Source organism: Piliocolobus tephrosceles, chromosome 15 (genome assembly GCF_002776525.5).
Source record: "Piliocolobus tephrosceles isolate RC106 chromosome 15, ASM277652v3, whole genome shotgun sequence".
NCBI lineage: Eukaryota > Metazoa > Chordata > Mammalia > Primates > Cercopithecidae > Piliocolobus > Piliocolobus tephrosceles.
The window spans coordinates 85,374,040-85,386,423 of NC_045448.1; the positions used below are offsets into that span (position 1 = coordinate 85,374,040).

General features: G+C 43.6%; 1 pseudogene; it reads right to left on the minus strand.

The window, feature by feature from the left end:
* Nucleotides 1-464: 464 nt before the first annotated feature.
* On the minus strand, nt 465-1,509 carry LOC111551149 (annotated as a pseudogene).
* Between the last annotated feature and the right edge of the window lie 10,875 nt (nt 1,510-12,384).

Here is a 12,384-nt window from a genome sequence, read left to right on the forward strand (position 1 = left end):
AATGTTAATTAAGTCTAATTATAGACTGCTTTCAGTATGATTTGACAGGAAAAAGAATTAGCACAAATAGGAGGGAGATAAAAGAAACAGCAGAGTCAAGCAGTTTCCCTATTTTTAATGAACTCCTATAAATTTCTGAATGGGTAAGAAACAAAACCTATAAATATGGGAACCCAGGGACAATACGGAGTGAGAGGGAATTCAGGACAGTGAGGGTTTTAATTAGACACAGCGGGAAGGGATGTAGAGCCCTGGTGAAAAGACTATAAAGGAAGGGGAGGGAAATTACTCTCTGACATCACAGGGAAGTGTTAGAAAATAGATCTGGGGAGAGTGCTCTGTGGAGAGAGAAGTTGACAAATGATTTCGGTCTTGTGCGGGGCAGGGGATTAACCTTTTTTTTCTTTCTTTCTTTAAAAGCAATTTATTTCTTATTACAAAACGCAGGTGAGGAGCACGGACAATGCCTGTAACCCCTTGGTTGCGCATCTTCCCAGTCTATTTCTGCTTCTAGAAATACCGTGTATACAACACCAAGCTCATGCTGTCCCCAAGCGCTTACACATTCTAACAGCTGCAGAGTACATGAGCAGGTGGAAAGTCCAACAGATGCCCCATTCACAAGGCAGGGCCCTCCAACCCGTCTTCTGGCTCCCTTTTGCTAACAGTAACTGGTTTCTCTTCCTACTGGTCATAGATAAATGACACCTCCACAATTCTCTGGGTGCTTTCAGGCAACCTCGGGAGGCAGGGACTAAGACCCTTCCCTTGCTCCTAGCTTCCTATGTCCCAGGCTGCCTGTGGCACCTGGACCGTTGCTGCCCCTGGGTCCCGCACATTCCAGGGCAACAATGGAGGAAGGGCAGGCCAACCATGAGGATTTAACAGTCTTTATTGGACACAGACCAGGAGTCAGTGGGTCTTGAGGACTTCTGTGTATTTGTCAGTTTTCTTCTCCACCTTCTTCTCAGCCTGTTTCCATAGCCTCATGAGCTGTTTCTTCTTCTGGTAGTGGATCTTGGCTTTCTCTTTCCTCTTCTCCAGGGTGGCTGTCACTGCCTGGTACTTCCAGCCAACCTCCTGAGCCAGGCACCCCAGACAAGCAAACTTTCTTGTAGGCTTCAGACACACGACCTTGAGGGCAGCAGGAACCACCATCCTCTTTTTCTTGTCGGAGGGCGGTGGGATGCCGCCAAACACCCGGAGGCGGTCCAGGGCGGCCTGGCCTCCCTTGATCTCGCGTGGCAGCATGTCTCGCATGGTCTGCCAGAAGATGCGGCTGGGGGCCCAGAAGTGGTAGGGGCCTCTGGAAGTGTTGGTGTTCATCCGCTTGCGGAGGAAAGCCAGGTACTTCAACTTGCTTCTGTAGAAATTGCCAGAAATGTTGATACCTTCGCAGCATAGGACCACCACCTTCTGGACCAGCAGTACCTGTTTAGCCGCGATGGCCGCCAGGGGGCCCAGGAGATGGCCTCGACCATTGAGCACCAGGACCTGCACCTCCGCCATCTTCCGCAGCCGCCTGGGAAAGGGGAGACTAACCTTTTAAAGAGGATTAACTTCTTTTGCCTCAGTTCCTCCTCTCTACAATGGACTCTAAATACTAATCACCTCACAGGGTAGTTGTGATGATTAATGAGTTAATCCGTAAAGACCTAAGAACTATAACTGATGCAAAGAATCTCTCCATGCATATGAGCTGTTATTATTCAATCTCATAGTTTTCCACAAATGCAAAATAATTATTTTGTCATACTAATTAGATATTAATGATTATATAAAGTATCATCATAAACAAGTTATTTTAATGAAAATTATATCACTTATTTTTCTCTATAATCATTTTTTCCACAGTTCATCTGGATACCAAGCAACATTTTCATATTGCACAGATGAAGAAATTAAGGTTCAAAGAGGCTTGTCCAGTTTTCACATTAGTAAATGATAAAGCCATGGCCAACCCAGAAGTTCTAAATCCAAATTCTATTGTCTTGACATTAAACTGAATTTCTAAATAAGGGAGAATTTCTTAGATTTCTGAATGGATCTTCACACATCCCAAAAAACTAATCATGGTTACCAACAGACTAAACATTTTTTAAAGACAACTCAATTTCAACAAATCAGTCATGCTGTCCTGTCTTTCCCTTTGCTGACAGATAAATGCAAAATGATAGTTCTTCATGTGATCACAAAATGACAGTCTAAACTCTAAGTATCACATCCACATTCAAAGTAGGAACAAAGAGGGAAAGATACCAGCTCCATCTGTTCTTTCTAACAGCAAAACACAGAGTTTCCCAAAAGCTTTCACAGCACTCTTCCTTTGTATCAGGATTAGGTCACATGACCTAGTCTACCTGTGATGGACACCTCGAGCTGAGCATGTGGTCACCCTAAACAAAATCCGGGCTACCCTGGCAAGTAAGAAGAAGAAATGGACATTAGGCAAACAATTAACGGTGCTAGTTACAAATACTTCCTGAGCTCGCAGAGTAAGTCAACCCAAGCTCAATAGGAGCAGCATGTAGGAGAGCAATCCAAGAACAATCACGGACTAAGGACCAGGTTCCATTACCACTTTCCAGATGCCAGGCAATTAAACATATTCCAAGACCTGAGAATGGTGACAGAGTTGTCCTCATTGATATTGGATATATTGCTAACACAGGCACAGAGCTATACCTAATTTTATTTGTAAAACAGGCTAATATGTTTTTTCCTTGCACCCCAAGTGTGTGGAACAATCTATCAACTGCATTCGTCTTCTGAGTTCTCTACTGCTCTGCATCATTCTAAAAACATTAGCATTTTAAAGTAGCCTTCCACAGAACCCAGAAAAGTGACTCATCTGGAATCATCAAGTCAATCCAAAGCAGAAGCTATGAGGAAGTCAGGAACTAAAAACAGGGAGACTGATCTAAAGTTTGTGTTAGGTTGAACTACATGCAATTGCCTATTGTTAAGAATTGAGGTGTCTCCCACAAATATTCATGTGTTGAAATCCTAACTGCTAGTACCTCAGAATGTGACCTTATTTGTAAATAGGTTATGCTAGCCCAAGACATTCAGTGAACAGGACTGCAGAGTGGGATGATGCCTGCAGATGTTGCAGAGTCTCAGGGACATAATTCTAAACATCACCTGTCACAGTTTCCCAGACCTGGACTGTGCTGGGGTTGCTTAAACAGTGAACTGAAGAATCAGATTCTGTGAAAAGCAAAGACTTAGACTTTGAGAAAAGATTTTCAAATCACATATCTAATAAAGAACTTGTATCCAAGAATATATTAAGAACTCAAAACAATACAAAAACTAACAACTCAATTTTTAAGATTGTCAAAAGATTTGAACAGCCTTTTCACCAAAGATGTATGAATTGCAAATAAACACATGAAAAGAAGCTCAACATCATTACTCGTTCCAACCAAAACTATAATAATATCACTACATACCTGTTAGTGTCACGGGACCCGTGGGGTGTCACTTCACCAGCTGGAAACATCTGTGGCTGGCAGTATCTTCTGCCTGAGTGTTGCTCATGCCCACTGGGCTCGTTGGGCCCACTCAGCTTGGCAGGCTGTGCTCAGCTCATGCTACCTGCTCATATCCCACACCTGCCAAGGGTGAGTCAGGTTTGGAGTGGTGAGGGGTGTGTGGGCAAGTGAGGACAGGGCCTGGCCACTGCATACAGCCAGGCACACAGGCTGCTGCAGCTAGGCAGGCAGCTCCAGGTACCAGCACAGGTGTCTGCTCCATATGAGGCTGCAACTGGACCAGATGTACTGCACGTGGCTTCTGCTGCAAGCACCTGCATCTGGATGTGGGGAACGTGGTGGCACCCAGAAGCTTGCAGCCACTAGGAACTGCAGACACCCAAAGAGGGTGTAACAGCCCTGGCTTGGGGAGATCCTAGGCCTGGGCTCCCCAAAGGGCTGAAGCTCTTCTCTCCTTCTCGTCACCCACAACATGGTGAGCAGGGAGCATGTTTCAGCACTTTTTCTGTTACAGCTTTTTAAGTTCCACCATTTGGTGAGTCCCTAGTTCTTGTCCCATATCCAGGAAGAATGAGGTGCATGGACAACTGGAGGGTAAGCAAGGCAGAGAGGAGCCTCATCAAGTGACAGAACAGCTCTCAGGAGACCCAAAGTAGGTAGCTCCTATTTATGGGTAGATCCTCCTGATGTCTGAGTCTGGCTGAGTTTGGGGTATTTACGGTGTCAAAAGGGAGAAAGTGCATGGCCAGGCCTGGAAAAAGCACTAAGTTGTCACTCCAGTCTGTGGACTCCATCCAGAATTGACAGCCCAGCCCCCACACTTCAGGCTATCCCTGACTTAAAGGTGGAGCTTCACCAGGGATGTGCCCCCTTTCCACCCAGAAGCCTGTCTGCCTCCTGTCACCATCAATCATGTCCATGGCACCCAGGCTATTCCTGCTGAGGGGCACTCCCACCCTTGGCCCCCTTCCTATGCTCACTGGTGTCCAAAGTCTGGAGGGGGGCTAAGGCAGCAGGGGGCTGGTGTATCAGTGCTGCCCCAAAAATGCACACACCCAGCCAGGTTGTAACATCACCTGGTCTTGGCCTCAGCTTTGCTCCACAATCAGAGTGGATTCTGGGAGTGGGGATAGGCCAGGCAGTGCAGGCAGACACTTCTGAGCCTGTGGAGGCATGGGGGCTTTCCTGGTCCCCAAGAGTGCAGGGATGCCCAGGTCCACAACCACCACTGGGTGGCTGCAGCTGTGCCCAGGAGGGTGGGAATCCTGCCCCACCAACTCCATAGTGCATGGAGTGTGCCTTCCCTACTACTGCCAGCATCTTCACAGTAGCTACGCCAGAGAGGCCACCACTGCCATCATTAGGATGGCTAAAATACTATCATACCAATTGTTGGTGTAGATGTAAAGCAACTATAACTCTCACACATTGCTGACAGGAATGTCGAATGGTATAACCACTTTGCAAAACACTTTTTCAGTGTCTTAAAAAGCTAAATATGTACTTACCATACAACCCAGCCATTCTATTTCTAGGTATTTACTCAAGATGAATGAAAACATATATCCATACAAATAACTGCTCATGAAAATTTATTGAAACTTTATCTGTAATAGCTAAATCCTGACTGCAATCGCAGTGTCCATCAACAGCTAGATAAACAGTGAAATACTAGTCAGCAATAAAAAAAAAAACTATTTAGACATGCAACAAGATGGATGAATCTCAAAATAATTATGCTGAGTGAAAGAAGTCAGACCAGAAAACATGCATACTATATGATTCCATTTGTGAAAGAGTCTAGAAAATGCAAACAAATCTGAAGTAACTAAAAGCAGATCAGTAGTTGCCTAGGGATAGGGGATGCAGGCGGTGGTGAGAGAAAGGGATTTTACAAAGAGCTGTGTGGAAATTTTAGGGATGAGACAAAGTAGGGATGGGACTTGGCTTCAGCTCACCCCCACCAGAGCATTACTTCATGCATTCCTACTGACCACAAGACCTTGCAAGCTGTAAGTTATCTGAAGAAACCAAGATAAGTGACATTCTACCATAAATCTTACTCAAGAAAACTCCCACCACCCTCATGTGCAAAAGGCCAGGAGAATGATCCTTAACCTTAGCTTCATTACAATACTAAAAATCACACCCAGGGGTGGAGACTCAACATGCTAAAGAGATGTGATGCATGCGGAAGCATGTTAACAAACTACATAGGTGCTAAAAATTCCCTGCTTCTACATGCCTAAACATCACTCCTTTCCCAACATAGCCACCCCCCATAAAACTGCCTTTCCAACTCCCCAACAGGAGCCAGCCTAAGAATATTTCCTCTCCCCCTCTGCCTCCCTTTCCCTCCTTCCCCTTTCCTCCCTCTTCACCTTTTCTCTCCCCCCCTCTCTCTCATGTTGCCTCCCTATGTGCAGGCATAAGTTCCAATAAAACCTTCTCTGGGAAAATTATTTTGGCCTTGTGTCAATTTCAGTTGCATTGAAGGCCCAAGAACCTGTGGTAATGGGGAGGTGATAGACACACTTATTATCTAAATCATGATGATATTTTATGGTTTCAGGGTAATTATGAGTAGAAAAAGCACAAACAGTTTTTTATCTGCTCTCATCCCACAATGATCAACACAGAAAACTTCAGTGACCAAATGTGTAGGATGTTTTACCCTCATACCAAGCAAGCAAGCAATCCTGCAGCTGCCAGCTGGATGTCCACTAATTAAATTCTGAAACTATCTACTTGGAGATAGCATCAGATCCCATAGGTTGAGGGCTCAGTCCCACAAGACTGCCTCCTATTTCTGATGCCAATCACAAGCCCCAGGTGATTTTACCTGTGCTTCTGTCTGATATAGTTTGACTGTGTCCCTACCCAAATCTCATCTTGAATTCCCACATGTTATGGGAAGGACCAGGTGGGCGGTAATTGAATCATGGGGGCAAGTCTTTCCCATACTGTTCTTGTGAGAGTGAATGAGTCTCACAAGATCTGATGGTTTTATAAAGAGGAGTTCCCCTGCACAAGTTCTCTCTCTTTCCCTGCTGCCATCCATGTAAGATGTGACTTGCTCCTCCTTGCCTTCCACCATGATTGTGTGGCCTTCCCGGCCATGCGGAACTGTAAGTCCATTAAACTTCTTTCTTTTGTAAATTGCGCAGTCTTGCATATGTCTTTATCAACAGCATGCAAATGGACTAATACACTCCCCATCAACCTGCCCACTATAAATCAAAGTTTCCACAACTCCCTTCTCAGGTTTGATTAATTTGCTAGAGCAGTTCACAGAATTCAGAAAACTTATGTTTACCAGTTTATTATAAAGGATATTACAAATGATACAGATGAAGAGATGCAAAGAGTGAGTTATAAGGGAAGTGGCATGGAGCTTCCATGTGCTCTCTGAGTATACCAACCTTCAGGAACCTCCATGTGTTCAGCTATCTGGAAGCCCTCCTTACCCTGTCCTCTTGAACCTCTTATGGAGACCTCATTGGATATGAATGATTCATTAAACCATTGGACATAAGTGATTAACTTAACTTTTAGCCCCTTCCCTTCTTCCCTTAACCCCAGGTTGGGGAAAGGGGAGTAAGGCTGGAAGTCCTAAACCTTTAATCATGACTTGGTCTTTTTGGTTACCACCCCAATCCTGAAGCTACCTAGGGACTGCCAGACATCAGTCAACACAACATGAGCATACAAAAAGACATCACTTTAGAGATTCTAAGGATTTTAGGAATTCAATGCCAAGAAAGAGACGGAAGAACAAATATGTATTTAACAATTTCACAGGTATATACATACATCACAACTTATCAGATATTATATTAATACTTTAAATATGTGTAGTTAATTATATATTATACCACAACAAAAAAATTTAATTGGCTTCTATTAAACTGAGATTTTTGTTTTCCCTTTGCTTCTTTAAACAAATTATTTCAGAGTGGTTTAAAATAAGAGATTAATATGCAAAACATTATGAGACCACAGCAAACCATAATAGAAAAGAGGATTCAATATTGTTGACACCAGAGGTTATATTTATTGTAAGCAGCCTATTTGATTTTGAAATTCCTGACTGCTGAGGAGGAGAAGGTAAGAAATGTAATGAGTTACACTGTTCTTATTATCTCATAAATGGAAGCATGGCAATTATTTAAGATAAATTCACCCTTGAATTCTGAAAGGAATTCATCACATGGGACTTTATGAGGATCACTGAATGATATAATGAACAATCGCTCTAACAGCAATTCCATAGCAATGGCAAAATTCTCTTTGTGTGGCTATTTCCTCAAGTTAGACAAAAGGCATACCATTAAGTCTAACCATTCTTAAGGGGAATGAAACCAATGTGGTCAGAAAGGTAGCATTCTGATTTTCTAATTTCAAGCAGTATAGTTATATGCTTGCATCCTCAGTTATACAGATAAACTATGCCCTGAGTCCCCAGGCCTAGCCTGCTGGTAAATAGATACAGACATGGAATCCAAGCAAATTTTATCTTCTTGTTGCCTGCTCATGTAGATGACCTCAGAACCCTGACAGATCTGCTGTCCTCCCAGCATATCTGTTAGATACCACCCAGGTTCCTGCAGACCCCATAGTGCAGACCTCTCCACACCACTCTGTCTCTGCTGTCTGTGCTGGAGGTCATGTGGCTCAATGGAGAACTTACACTTCTGCTTTCCAGTCTCTGGGAGGCCTGATTTGTTCCATGGTCTGCAGCAAAGCAGAGAGGAACATTCCTCACTCCAATTATGTCACACACGGTTAGTAGCTTTGCTGGGACCCAATGCTTTGAGTTTTTACTGGAAAACACTTGTCATTTCTGTCCACAGTCCTCTCTCTCCCTAGGTCTAATATTTGCAACTGTGACACTAGGCAGGGGACAGAGTGAAGTGAATACTCCCAAAAGCAGAGCTTATGGCCTTTGTACCTGGGTATGCCTGGCTCCTTCCTCCTTGGGGATGGATTCTCCCCTAAGAAGCTAATCAGCCCCTCCTCCACAAAAATTTTGGTTGTTCATCGGACTCATTCTCCAGAAATGACCGGTCATTTCCAAATCCATGGAGTTAACATAATAAACACAGTGGTCTCAAAGTTTGTCGCATGTTAGAATCACCTGACCATATTTGAAAAGTCCCCATATCCAGGAAGTACCCAAACCAGAAGATCTTAGATGGATCCCAGACATCAGTATTTTTCAAGAGTTTCCAAGTGATTACAATGTGCATCTAAGTTTGAGAACCTGTGATCTAGACAGAAGCTGAAGTCCGTGCTACAAATACACCTGACAATTCTCTTTTGTCTCCCAAGACAAACGAAAACAAAATTGAGAGATAACTCACTCTGGATAGCCATCTCCTCATCTTCGGATTATAAATTCATAGTCTAGATGCAAGGAAGTTGAGGAATATTTAATAGAAAGAGAAATGCAAATTAAAAAGTTAAAACCAGGGACTGTGAAAAGTCTCAATACAATCAGAAAAACAAATTTTATGCTCAAGTAAAACACATACCAGGAATCACCTACTCCCACCTTTGCTTTCCACCATTTGTTTGTTTTGTGCTGAAATGATAAGTTTTGTAATGAAAGCATATTTCAGACTCAGCCTTCACAGGAAACCTTCTACACTTTCTGTTTAAATGACAGCACTTAGGATGATGCATGAATTTCAAAGAGACAACGTCCAAGCTCATCTCGGGTTTACTTGGGCATTATTATTCATGAAGCCCTTTCTGAGCTCTATTTGAGGATATCTGTAAGCTGTTTCAAAAGACCAGGGACCCCTACTGTAATAAACAAGTCATTTACATGGGGGAAATGAAAAACCTGCCATGTCTGCCAAATGAAGGCAGACGTGTCTAAGCAGAGGAGGATTGATGAGGCGAGATAAGAGAAAGCTAAAGGCTGGATTAAAATACATCAAATCTGCCAAGTGATGGAGAATATACTACCAACCAACAGGAATGGATGTTAGTGCCTAGATGATGTTGCCATTGATTTTTTTTTTTTTTTAAAGCAGTACATACGAAAGCTTCAAAACCTAAGATTTAGCCAAATCACAGCCCGAGGATTTCAGACACCTGCCAGGTGCTGGTGAAGCATAACTGCATTTCTTGATGCTTTCTCCTCCAGCGATCAGAACAGCACAGATGTCCATCCTGCTTCAACAGATAAAGATTTCTGTACCTGCATGTGGTCCCTCAGCTTCTGGGAGAACTGCTGTGGCCTGATACATAGGCTGTGGTCACCAGCAGGTAGTAGCAAAGGGTACTCTGCAAGGGTTGTGCATTGCTCCGCCCACCTGCTCTGTGTCTCTCTCATGGTAGCCTATCCTGGAACACTTCTCTTGAAACCTTCGGTTATTTTGCCAGGCATGGTGGCTTATCTCTGTAATCCCAACATTTTGGGATGCCAAGGCAGGAGGATCACTTGAGGCCAGGAATTTAAGACCAGCCTGGTCAGCATAGTAAGACCCCCATCTCTAAAAAGAAAAATGTGAAAATTAGCCAGGTGTGATGGTGCATGCCTGTAGTCCCAGATAGTGGGGGCGGCTGAGGTCAGAGGATCGCTTGAGCCCAGAAGTTCAAGGCTGCAGGGAGCCATAATTGCAGCACTGCACTCCAGCCTGGGCAACAGAGTGAAACCCTGTCTCAAAAACAAAATAAAAAGTTTATTTATCACTTACATAGTACTCTTTCTATGCTTGACATTGTGGTAAGCACTAATGAATAGGAACTCATCCATTCCTTACAACAACCCTCTCTATAAGGTAGGTACGACTGTGATCTGAGTGACAGAGATAAGGAATTGAGGAATCAGAGCCATGGTGAGACTGAGTACAGTGTTCCAGGTCACAAAACAAGTGAGCAGTGGAGACAGGATGTGAATGCAGACCGACTCTGGCTTCAAAGCTTGTCTCCTAATGACTGTTCTCCACCTCCTTTCTGGCAGCTATGAGACCTGGTAGGATCTTGCTCTAGCATTGCTGTATGACTGTTAAAGGTCTAAAGCACTGGTTCTCACTCTTTGGCATGCATCAGAATTAATATCCCCTGGAGAGCTTGTTAAAACACAGATGACTGCGGCCTTAGAGTTTCTGAGTCAGTAAGTCCAAGGTGAGGCCCAAGAATGTACATCTTTAACAAGTTTCTGGGTAATCACGATTGCTGCTGCCTTGGGAACCACACTTTGGGAATCATTGGCCTAAAGCACTATTTTTAACTATTGATGGACATTGGGCTAATAAACTGATAAGCTTTTGGATGTTAAAGGATTCCATCCTATGTCATTTTTATATTATTGGAAAGAAGGATAGTCTCTCCTGGAAAGAAAAATAAAAAAGAAAGGATACTCACAATATTGTGTGTAGACTTAGAGTGAAGACACATGGTTTTGTTAGCTTTTCTGTTTTTATGAAGAAAAAAAATTAAAACTAGTGAATACACTAGAAGGAAGTTTCAAGACTTCCTGATTGGCAGGTGCAACTCTCCTGGATCCTTGGCTGCTGAAGAAAGATTGGACTAACCAGCATCACCTAGTGGCCATGTGGCATTGACTCCACTGAAGGGGAATGAACTTGTCCCTTGGTATTTGAGCCTTTCTACTATGTCCCCATATATGACCTTGTTCATGTAATTAGCACATTATTATTGCTAATATTTCATGCCCTTATTTTAATAAGAAAACATTATATAGGTAAATATAAGTAATCAGAATATGTGCTTCACTTAGTACTTCACTGATCAAACAATATTTACTGGGATTTTGTTATACACTCAACACTCTAGTAAGGACCAAGTGGGCACAAACCAATTATAAAACATGGTCCCTGTCCATATAAAACTCACAGCACAGCTGGGAAGGCAAGTCACTCTCATTAAAACAGAAAAAAGCACACAAGAATCAAAACTCATGTTATCCATTATTTACAAAACAAATCCTTTTTTCTTATAGTTATACTATATTATTGTTTTCCCCATTTATTCAACAAATATGAACCAGGCCAAGTACTGTGCTGGACTCTGGGAATAGAAATAGAGACACACTTCTTGCCTTTAAGAAGTTCACAGTCTAGAAAAGAAAGGCACTTAAACAAGCATATACCAAACAAACAGGAGGGTACAGCCAATCTGCCTGGACTCAGAGGGTACTGAAAAGTTTCATGGAGAAGGTGACGCTGAACTGAGGTAGGAAACGTGAGTGGGAAATTGTTCAGTGTACAAACTGTACACTGTAGAGGACTTAGCATTCTACGGAGGAATGGCACACGCAGAGGCAGATAGGCGTCACCAGGAGGGCAGATTCCAGAATGGCCAGCGAGCTTGTGCAGCCAGAACAGGGTGTATTTGAGAGAGCTGCAGGAGAAGCAGTCACCTGTCAGTAGGATGGGCTTCATGTCACCGGAAGGCAATTAGACTTTCATCAAAACAAAATGAGAAGCCATTGAAGAGTGGCAAGCAAATGACATACTGTCAGGAGTATTCTGGGAGACAGAAGAGGGTGGAGTGAAGAGAGGTAGGATACTGCGATCATTGTGGTATAGGATGATGAGGGTCTAAACTCAGATAAAAGAAGGCAGATCACAGAGTTTATTAAGAATATAGATTCAGGCCGGGCGCGGTGGCTCAAGCCTGTAATCCCAGCACTTTGGGAGGCCGAGACGGGTGGATCACGAGATCAGGAGATCGAGACCATCCTGGCTAATACGGTGAAACCCCGTCTCTACTAAAAAATACAAAAAACTAGCCGGGCGACGAGGCGGGCGCCTGTAGTCCCAGCTACTCGGGAGGCTGAGGCAGGAGAATGGCGTGAACCCGGGAGGCGGAGCTTGCAGTGAGCTGAGATCCGGCCACTGCACTCCAGCCT